The 11,665-nt window shown below is 31.5% G+C and overlaps 1 long non-coding RNA gene across 1 annotated transcript; it reads left to right on the top strand.

Moving 5' to 3' along the window:
* Positions 1–10,281: 10,281 nt before the first annotated feature.
* LOC128286397 (uncharacterized) lies at positions 10,282–11,227 on the top strand. The gene is made up of 2 exons (XR_008276938.1): positions 10,282–10,559; positions 10,871–11,227. It is a non-coding gene; the product is annotated as an uncharacterized LOC128286397 (long non-coding RNA).
* Positions 11,228–11,665: the final 438 nt, after the last annotated feature.

Genomic DNA, 11,665 nt, shown 5'->3' with positions numbered 1-11,665 from the left:
AAATGTTGACTGAGGCTCTAGTGTTAATTCAGCCTGAATCAGGTATGCTGTATGTGGTATATAGTTATGCATCTTTGAATGGTTTAGGCTATGTATTGAAGCAGTCAGGAAAAGTTGTAGCATATGTTTCTCGGCAATTGAAATTACATGAAAAGAACTACCCTGCACATAATCTTGAGCTAGCTGCTATTGTTTTTACTTTAAAAATCTGGAGACTCTACCTATATGGGGAGAAATGTTATGTGTATACAGACCATAAAAGTCTGAAGTATTTAATGTTGCAGAAATAGCTGAACTTGAGACAGAGACGATGGCTAGAGCTATTGAAAGATTACAATCTTGTTATTGACTACCATCCAGAAAAGGAAAATGTAGTGGCAGATGCACTTAGTCGGAAATCATTATTATTTGCTCTTCGAGCGTTAAATACTCATTTGTCTGTTAATGAAGATGGTTCTGTGGTAGCAGAATTAAAGGCAAAACCAGTATTCTTTCTTCGAATTCGGGAGTTACAAGATGAAGACCTGAAGTTAGTGTTGAAACGACAGATTATTCAGGACAACTTGAACTTAGAATATTCTATTGATGATAGTGGTATGTTATACTATCGCAATAGAATTTGTGTTCTGAATAATCCAGATTTGAAAAATGACATTTTATCAGAAGCTCATAGTAGCATGTACACGATTCATCTGGGCAATACGAAGATGTATTGTGATTTGAAGAAAATGTATTGGTGGCTTAGTATGAAGCGAGAAATTTGTGAATTTGTAGCGAAATACTTGATTTGTCAGCAGGTAAAAATAGAACATCAAGTGCCTACGGGTTTGTTACAGCTTATAATGATTCCAGAATTGAAGTGGGAACATGTGACGATGGATTTTGTATCTAGGTTGTCTGTGACTCCTAAGAAGAAAGATTTGATTTGGGTGATAGTGGACAGATTGACTAAGTCAGCGCATTTTATTTAGGTTAGAACAGATTTTTCGCTTGAAAAATTAGTGGAATTATATGTGTTAGAAATTGTGAGATTACATGGAGTGCCAACGTCAATTATTTCTTATCGAGATCCAAGGTTTACTTCGAGATTTTGGAGTAAACTACAAGAATCTTTAGGTACTAAGTTAAAATTTAGTACAGTTTTTCATCCTCAGACCGACGGGCAATCAGAGCGAGTGATTCAGATTTTGAAAGATATGTTGAGGTGCTGTATACTCGAGTTCTGTGGTAGCTGGGAAAGGTATTTAACTTTAGCTGAATTTGCTTATAATAATAGTTATCAAGCTAGTATCAAAATGGCACCGTTTGAAGCTCTGTATGGAAGGAAGTGTAAAACGTCATTGTATTGGTCAGAATTAAGTGAATCAAAATTAGTGGGAGTGGATTTAATTCAAGAAACTGAAGAGAAAGTTCAGATTATTATAGAAAGTTTGAAAGCTACTTCCAATCGTCAGAAGTCGTATGCAAATTTCAAAAGAAGAAATATAGAGTTCAATGTGGGCGATCGTGTGTTCTTCAAAGTTTCCCCGTGGAAGAAAGTTCTACAGTTTGGTAGAAAGGGAAAGCTTAGTCCACGATTTATCGGGTCATATGAGGTCATTGATAGGATTGGTCCAGTAGCTTATAGATTGGCCTTGCCTTTGGAACTTGAGAAAATTAATAATGTATTTCATGTATCTATGTTGAAATGATATATATCAGACACTTCACATGTGATTCCTCATACTGAGATAGAGCTACAATCAGATATGACTTATTCGCAGGAACCAGTGAAAATTCTAGCTCAGGAAGTTAAAGAGCTACGGAATAAACGAGTACCATTAGTAAAAGTATTATGGCATCGATATGGATTGGAGGAGGCAACCTGGGAAACGGAGGAATCAATAAGATCACAATATTCGCATTTGTTTTCAGGTACGAAATTTTGAGGACAAAATTTTCTAAGAGGGGAGAGTTGTAACGGCCCAAATTTCAGTAGTGTCGGAATAGTGATTTGAGATAACTAAATCCGACATGTGAGTTTAGATATTAGTAAGTAAAAGTTACATGTGGTTTTAGAAATATTTTTGAATTAGTGAAATTATGAATTAAAGGAAATTTATAGATTAAATGAGATAAAAACGAGGTATCGAAACCTCGAATTTATAAACTGAGCCATAAATATTTTTAAAAATATTTATGGAGTATTTATAAGTTATTATTAAAGTTTCGTTAAGAAAATTTACCATTTTGATAGTTAATTGAAGAAAAAGGACTGAATTGAATAAAGTACAAAACTATAAAATATGATTAAATAGCTTGAGAGATTTTAATAGAAGGAGTTAAAATGTAAATAGACCCAAATTAGATGGGTTGACTGCATGAGTGTGCAGGAAAAATAAAAATCAAGTGTGAACAATGGGCAAAATTGAAAATAGGGTAAAAATTTAATTGTAAAATATGATATATTAGGTAAATCTAGAGTTTTCTTCATTTTTCTTCATCCTCTCCAGTAAAAACACCATTAAAGGGTTCTTTTAAGTTGGTCTCTTATATTTTTATTACATATCAAGAAAACGAAATGAATCGTGGAAAGGAGAAATTACAAGAATAGTTCCTGAATTTCTACGACTTTTGCAAATTAGCCCAGGTAAGTTCATATGCCAAAGTTCAATATTTTATTATGAAAATCTTATGATTGCTAAGGTATCTTATTATAGACGAATACTATCAAATTGTATTAATTACTAAATAATGTTTAACTAAAAGTATAAATTAATTGGAACAATGGTTTTGAGTGTTTTCATTTTATGACCATGATGAATTAAAAGAAAAGATGTGATATGTACACCCATATAAGACCATAGCTGGGCTATGGCATCGATGCAATGTGAAACGTGTTCTCGTATAAAACCATAGCTGGGCTATGGCGTCGGTGTGATGTGATAATGTGATTCCGTAGAAGACCATATCTGGAAAATGGCATCGGTATTATATGTGATCCGTTTAAGACCATGGTAGGGCTATGGCTTCTGTGTGTGATATGTGACTATGTGCAAGTCCATGGTTTTACCATGGCAATGCGATTGTGAAGCACTCAATTCTATTATTGTTCCCTAATTTGTCAATGGAAGTGAATGAAAAATGGGCCCAAAGAAGTTAAATTGTGAATAGCAACATGGAAATTATTCAAATGAGCTTATTAATGAATTTGTGATTTACAGGATGAATTAGTTAACTTAAAAGATATATGTTTGTGTACCATGTTCGGTAAGATTTATATTTTATGCCTATGAGCTTACTAAGCTTTTATAAGCTTACTTGTGTATGTTATTTGTTTTGTAGATTGATTTATATACAAACGGAGCATCGGATCTACATGAAGGATCACACTATCAAGATTTAATCCGGTAGATTTTGTGAAACAACTTTTTGATTTATATGGCATGTATAGGGATTGATTTGATAATGTAATTGTAGGAACGATTAAGTATGCAAAGTAAGTTGAATGTGATATTTTGTGTTTGAGAATGAGATATACATGTTTTGGCTTGAAATGATTGATTGGTTGGATTCTATTAGTGTGTAATTGTGTTTAAGTGCAAGAAATGGATGAAAGGGTGAGAAAAGTGGCCTAAAATGGCCTATTTTCGTCCACACGGTAAGCCCACGAGCGTGTGATATGACCGTGTGTCCTCTGCATTCTTAAATGTGAAGTCAGGATAGTACACGGGACAAAGACACGACCGTGTGTATTGGTTGTGTAAAGGACACGGGTTTCAAGCACGGTCGTGCGTCAAAATCGTGTGAAAATGGCTTAAAAATGGTGAAAAATAAGTGTACCACACGGCCTAGCCACATGGGCATGTGCCCAGGCCATGTGCCCCTCTGATATGTAAGAAATTGCAAGTCAAAATTCCACACGGGCTGGCTACACGGCCATGTGATCCCCACGGGCTGGCCACACGGACGTGTGCCCCTATCTCCAAGGAAAAATTTCTAAAGTTTCCAGTTTAGTCCCGAACCATTTCTAAAGCATGTATTGGGCTCCATAGGCCCATATTAAGGACTTTAGGGTGAAATTTGAAATGAATTGATTTTGAATGCAAATTTTATGACTCGGTTTTGTATAAATGATAGTGTATAATCCGGTAATTCCTCGTAACCCTATTCCGGTGACAGTTGCAGGTTAGGGGTGTTACATTTGCTCTTTTTAACACAATTTCTAAAACTACTATAGTACCTCCCCAACCCATAAATAGGAGAATAATATGTTTTAACGCACTCAAACCTATGTCCTCCTGCATTGACAACAATACTCATACCAATCGAGATAAGACTTAATTGGCATCTACAATATTATAATACGATTAGACACAAAATAATATAACATAAATATACAAACTTATTTAAAAATAAACATAATAAAAAATAATGTTGAAAAGTTTTTTTTTTCTTATACAAAATATCTGGTAAGTTATACAAATACAATACATGATAAATACAATTAAAACAAAAAATGTTACCCAAACATAAATGGAATGGATTCGGGTCTATTTAGTATTGTTTTTAATAAACACTTTTGGGACAAAAATATTCTTAAATAAGCTGCTTTTTGAGAGAAAAAATGTTTCTCTTAATCCAAAAATTGGCCCAAAAGTACTTTTTTCAGAAGCTAATAATTTTAGTTTCTCCCCATAAGTGAAAAGCACTTTTGATAAGTATTCCTAAATTAGACCTTCGTGAGATAAGATATGAGTAGTCCACTCTCCTTAGGCTAAAACTCAATGTAATCACAATAGTTATATCTGCTCTTGTTTAGCAAACAAAACAAATGGCCTACCTAGTCACCTATATTAACACACATTATATCTTTCTTGCTAGATATCATTGAACACTTGAGGGTAGGTAGGAGATTGTACTTTCCCAATGTTGATCAAGATGAAGGAATCTTGAAAAATAACTTCATTTAGGTGATGGAGTTTCCATTTGTGTTAGCCTTTAGGGGATAAATGAGATGCGCCTACGACTCTTAGAGAGAATATGTAACTGAAGAAAAATCTCCTAGTAAGGAAAAACGACATGGATTTCACCTTAGGGTTTAGACCCGTAAGTGCCCCAAACTAGATTTTTTCCTTCAAAGTCTACAAATACGAATATAAAATAATCACAAATACAATATATATATATATAAGTATAAATGATCAAATTAATATAAAGTACAAATGATCGAGCAAGTGAAATATAATCAAACAAAACTCACACAAGAGTAGCATCAAGAGGTTGGCAAGGGCTTTAACCCCTTAAAATGTAAAATCTCATTTTTAACCTTTTAAAATTTATGAAATTTTAAGTTAGTACAAGGTAAAAATTCACTTTGATTCTCAAAATGATAAAATTTTGATTTAATCTTTTAAAATTTAAAAAAACATAAGCTATTAAAATGATAAAATTGTATTTTTAGCTCTTATTAAAAGATACAATTTAATTTTGCCCCCCACAAAAATTTCCTAAAATCACCCGTGAACCCACATATACCAACTGAGCGTGGTGGAACTAGAGACCCATGCATGTAAAGATGAATTTGGGGGGTGGCAGGGGCCTCCCCTCTAATTTTGTAAAATTTCTTTTAAGTCCCTTTAAGTTTTAAAATATTTTATTTTGATATTATAATTAGTGTCTAGGAAAAGGAAAAATTTGTGTTTGGCAAAATTTTTAAATTTGATTTCTTTTATAGAATTTATATTTTTAATGATAAATTTGGTAATTTTTGGTTTAATTTAGTAAACTAATGCAAAGTAGTATCTAAATATTAATTAAGTAAAAAATAAACTTAAATAATTATAATATCTCATACAAATTGAGCATTTAACTTTTACTTTTCTTAAGTTTTGATAATCAAGATTATCTTAAATTTAAAAATACATTATTAAAAGTAGGTCAGACCCTTCTTTGAACATATATATTTTATAAAAATATCCTAATTGCATGTAATAACACTCGAACCTTGTAGGATTACCCTCCTTCTTATTTGCACTTTTCTCAAAAGCAGAGTTTTTCTACTTCTACTGATTTCTCTGCGTATTGTTTCATACTCTTCTGTGTATTGATGAATTCCTTGGACGACATCCGAACATTCCGGTTGGTTCAGATCGGATTTTGGGGCTGTTCCAATCGATATCTCTCATGAAATGGCAATTGAATCAGCAAAATAGCATAAGATAATCAGAGGACAGTAGTGGGCTAAGCATAGAAGTAGACTAATACATATCAAGTTTCACAAGGACCAAAAATTTCATAACCTAGCACACTATATGATTGGACAGAAAGAAAAAGGGAAACCTATCTATCAATGGATGTGATTAAAGAATTCAATAGATAACAAGTAAATGGAAGACATGATGAAGACTGATTCCTTTGCATCATCATTTGCACTATGTGGTGAAGAGGGTCCTCTTATGCTCCATGTTTCGCATCTGATAAAGTCGGGGGGCTTGGTGCTGATTTTGTTAGGTTGGAACCAGAACAACATGTGCTTCATTTTCATGGCTTGACCACGGCAAGTAACAAACACTGTTAAGGTTAGTGGCCGTTACCAAGTTAGATGGTGACGATGATAATATCTAGTAGGATAGGTTCATCATCAACCATGAGTTCCAATTGAATAAGGGCTCTAATGGAGCGAAGGCCATGGAGGTGATTATTGATACTTCTCAATAGCAATTTCGTGGAGAAGACATTTGCTACTTTACTCCATGTAGTATAAAAAATGGGTGCATACCATGGGGTTGCAAATGAAATTGATTTGTAAAATAAAAATCAAGTTAAAAAACAATAAATTTTAATCCAAAGTTACTAAAATTATTATGATTTTTTTATTTTTGCATATAATTTTTGTTACACATAAGATAACTTTAATACTCTATATATAATGAGGAAAGTGTCTTATTCAAAAACTACTCATTAGGATAAAAAGAATGCATCAAATTGAGTAACTAAATTATTAGGATACATAATTTTTTTAGACTTGACACGCACTCTGCAATTAATAAGATTAGTAGTTAAATTATAGTAATAAAAACATGATTAAGTTAATTAACCTAGACTAATTAATAATTAAACATGTATAAAAGGAAAAAAAATGCGGGAATTCATCTTTTCTTTCTTTCCATCGTCCATTATAGGTGAGAGCTTAAAAAACCTTTAAAAATTCTCCTAAGCATTCGACCATTAATTAGTAAGTGAATTCAAATCCTTTTTTGTAATTTTTATGAATTTGAGGTTATGAGAGCTTTGATTTAACTAGCCTAAGTATCAATTTGTAAAACTGTTAAAATTTTAAAAAATTGTCATTATTGATTCTTTGAAATATTTAGTTCGGATCAATAACTTACATCAACAAAGCCTTATCTAAAGCATGAATCCATTATATATACTTCAACGATACAAGTTTTGTTAACCAACCCAATCTACCCAAGCTCACCAAAGATTAATGTTGCAACCACAAAGATTATACAGTTTGTATGCACTCACTCTCAATTCAAACTTTCTTATCGAAAACCGGTAAGCACACTAAAAAATATGTACAATAAGTTTTCACAAAAGACAAAAAAAAAAAAGTCTCTGAAAGTAAAATATTAGTGCTCACAAAATAATAATTCTATTTCACGTCTGTCGAAACCTTTTTTTTTGAAAAAATAAGAATCGACTTTATTTAAAAATAAAAATTAAAACGGGAGTCGCCACCAATTCTTTTTTGTTTAGGTGTGATCGGATTACCTAGAAATTTGGTCATTTTAATAAAACATTTTGATTTACTAAAACAACGATTTTGGTCTACGAATTTTGAGAGGACGGGTTCGGGAGTCAATTATGTACGAGGAAGGATTAGCACCCTCGTAACGCCCAAAATTGGTACCTAACTAATTAATTAATGTCTTAATGTCGAAATTTAAAAACTCGAAAAGAATTTAGAATATGATCCCTTTTTGTGAATGCTCATTTTAAAACGTCTAACTATGTTGAAACGAGCATCAAAGGCTTACTTGTCCCAAGATAGTAAGGTGTCATATCCAGTAAGTTAGGACGCGACGTTTAAATCTTTGAGAGCAAGTTTGCCTTTAATCTTTATCGAAAGCTTGTGTATTTTGAAATCTAAAAGGATATTTGACTTTTTAGGTTTAACAAGAAAATCGAAACCCAGTAAGTTAGGGCACGATTCCTCGAATTTCCTAAAACGCGAAATATTGCCTCATTTGAAATATATTATTTTTTAGTAATAGCGAATACAACATTTAAAGGCATGCACTTATTTTGTTTGAAGTACAATAAAGCGATCTAAATTGGATAAATATGTTGGGGTTTACTACACAATATGATTTGAGCTAAGTAAAACAAAAGTGTAAAATAGAGCATGGAGTAATGAAACACGAATTAGATACAATATTAATGAATGTCACAATATGAAGATAAATAATTTCTAGTACATGTAATGGCAATATTCACAATGTATATTACTTTTAATACTCATCAATAATCAAAGACAAACGAAGTATAATAACATGCGAAAAATGATTCAAAGTAAATAGGATAAAATTTTAAAATTGATAACAAATGAAATAATTGAGATTTAAAACTTATAATACCAAAGAATGGTTCAAAATAAATGGCGTATGAAAAAGATTTAACATGAATAAAATATAAAACAATTTGAAATAAAATAATATATAAAGCAAATTTCAAATAAATAATATGTTAAATAAATTAAGATAAATAATTCACAAAGTAAAATAAAAAGGACCCTTTCATATAAAAGAGCTTAAAATAAATAATGTATAAATGAAAATTTTAAAATAAACAACGTACAAAAACAGTTTAAATAAAAATTTATATATAAATGTAATCCAAAGTAAAATTTAAGATAAAAAAATTTTAAAATAAGAATTTTAAAATAAGTAATATATAGGAAGTTTAAAACAAATATTCATAAAAGAATTTAGAATCATTAACATATAAAAGATATATACAAAAGTTTAATATAAATAACATATGAAATTTTAAAATTAATAATAGTAGAAAGGTTTATAATAAATAATAAGGAGAATTTAACACAATTATCATATAAAGCGATACAACTAAATAATATATAACAATATTTTTTTAAAAATAATATGTATATATATAATAATTTAAAATACAAAGATACATATAAAAATTTCAAAATAAATAATATGTATAATAGTTTAAAAGAAATAATATATGTAAAATATTTAAAATTGATAATAATCTAAAATACATGATATGTTCAAAAATAATAATAATAATAATAATAATAATAAACATAAATAGAAATACAATACATAGAAATATAAAAACAATAGAAGTATAAATAGATAAATAAAATTAGATAAATAGTAATAGTGATGAATAGGAAAATGTATGGAAACGTAGTAGTAATAATAATAATAATAATAATAATAATAATAATAATAATAAATATACTAGTAGAAGATGAAATGACGAATATTGAAAATGAAATAACAACAGATATTTAGAAAATAAGTATTAAAATCCCTAATATATATATATATATATATATAATTATATATGTTTGAGGGATGTATAATATATAAAAATAGATGAATAAATAAAATGCTAATAATAACAGTAATGACGAAGGAAAGAAAAAAAGGCATAAAAATACATAATGCAAATAAAATGAAAATAATGATAATTTAAAAAATCAAAGAAGACGAACAAATAAAGAAACAAAATAAGCAGAACAATCATATATATGGAATAAGCTTGAAGTTAAATAAATAAAGGATTAGGTTGGGATTAAAATAAAATTTAGTGTCTAAATCATAATAAAATAAATGAATAATAAAAAAAGGACTAAATTGAGTGTTAAAATAAGTACTTGGGGTAAATCTAAACTAAAATAAAAGGGAAGGGTCAAATTGTAACGCGTGCATTCATGAAAGGATCAAATGAGAAAATAATCCCTCCCCATTTGCGCAGCGTTTAAAAAGGACCAAAATAAAACTTTTCAAGTTTAGCGGGGTGAATTTAAGAATATAAAAGAAAAGGAAACATGACAAATTTGCAACAACTGTACAAGGCAGGAGACCAAAGGGATAAATATCCCCAAAAGAGCAGAACGCGCGGATCCCCCTGGAGCGGGTCGGGTCGCGCGCGAATTTGCTCTAAACGACGCCGTTTCGGCGCTAGGGCATTGGGTGCAAAACGGCACCGTTTTTGTGCCTTTATAAAAATCAAATTTTTTTTCTAAAATTCATTCCCACTGCCACTTTTTAAAAAAAAATTCTGGAACTCTCCCTTCTTTTCTCTGCTAGGGTTTTGAACCCTAGCCTTTGCACCGCTGTTATGCCTCCATCGTGGCCCACAGCGTGCGGTGGTCGTGGTCGCGCAAAGAGGGGATTTTAGCCCTCATTTGGAACGCGTCTAGAGGTCGAACCTTCTCAACCCAAAAGCCGAAAGAAAGGTCCTTGGCTTCCCTTTAAGCCCGAGTTTGACGCCAGGAGAGAAGTTCCCGACGACGACATCGCAGGGTCGTTCAGGTAAGTCTCCTTTTCCTTTTATTTTTGTTTTAAAATGGATTTGAAACCAAAAATAAATAAATAAAAAAGGATCGAAAAGAAAAAAAGAAAAAAGAATAGAATCCAAAAACAACCTTTTTCTTATTTTTACTCTTGATTTCCCCGATCTCCTGTAATACAACGTTTTTTGTATCCGAAAACCCCCTAAAATCATCCCCCCCTTTTTTCATAGCCGAATGCCTATTTATTTTGCTACCCTTTTTCTATTTGTTGCTTCTGTTTTTCTCTTTACTTTGCGTGTCTCTCTGCACTTTTTCTTGTTTCGTTTGCAGGTCTAGACGGAAGTAATAGGACGGGGTTGGCGCAAAGACGAGTAGAGGTGGTCAGGCCTCGGGGCCAGGCGTGGGCGATATGCTCGAGGCAAATGGGTGAGCGGAAGGTGGAGGCTGCTGGTCAAGGGCAAGGGTTCTGTTCAGTTTAAAATTTTGGGTCAGTTAGGCCTTTAGGGTTTTCTAATTATTGGGTTATTTTGGGTTTTGGTTTAGGTTAGGGATTTGGGCTTGTTGAGTCTGGGCCGGGCAAATTTGGGCCTGTACAACGTATATGGAAAACTATTCTTTTATAGGTGTGTAGCATGATTGTAGAGAATTGATAATACTTTAGTAAAATTTTAGAATAATCCTCCATAATATCTTGAAATATTTCTTAATCAAAGTCAAAGGATGATCATAAAAGAAAAGAGATAAAATCTGACTCCTGTATCTCCATAATTAGCCTAGTTTTATCTTAAAAAAACTTCTATTCTTTTGCATAAAATCGTGATAAATATCACTTAATAAATATTTTCTTACAAATTAAAAATAATCAACACATAATATGAAAACTATTTAAGCGTAAAAAGTAAATAGAAAGCATGTTGCAATATATCTTGTAACTCCAAAATATGACGAACAAAGTTCTAACCTCAGTATCATAGATTATTCACTTCTGCTCGTTTAAAAACTAATGGCCTTCCTTCCCTGCAAAATATGACTTGACCCTTAATGCCATCGTCAGGGACGAAGTTAGAAGTTAGAAGCTTGAAGTTAGGGTGAAGACTCTTACTTGCCCTTGGTTTCCTCATCGGC

The sequence above is a fragment of the Gossypium arboreum genome, chromosome 13 (assembly GCF_025698485.1).
Source record: "Gossypium arboreum isolate Shixiya-1 chromosome 13, ASM2569848v2, whole genome shotgun sequence".
NCBI lineage: Eukaryota > Viridiplantae > Streptophyta > Magnoliopsida > Malvales > Malvaceae > Gossypium > Gossypium arboreum.
Note: the sequence above shows the minus strand (reverse complement) of the source record. Positions and strands in the feature narration are given on the sequence as shown.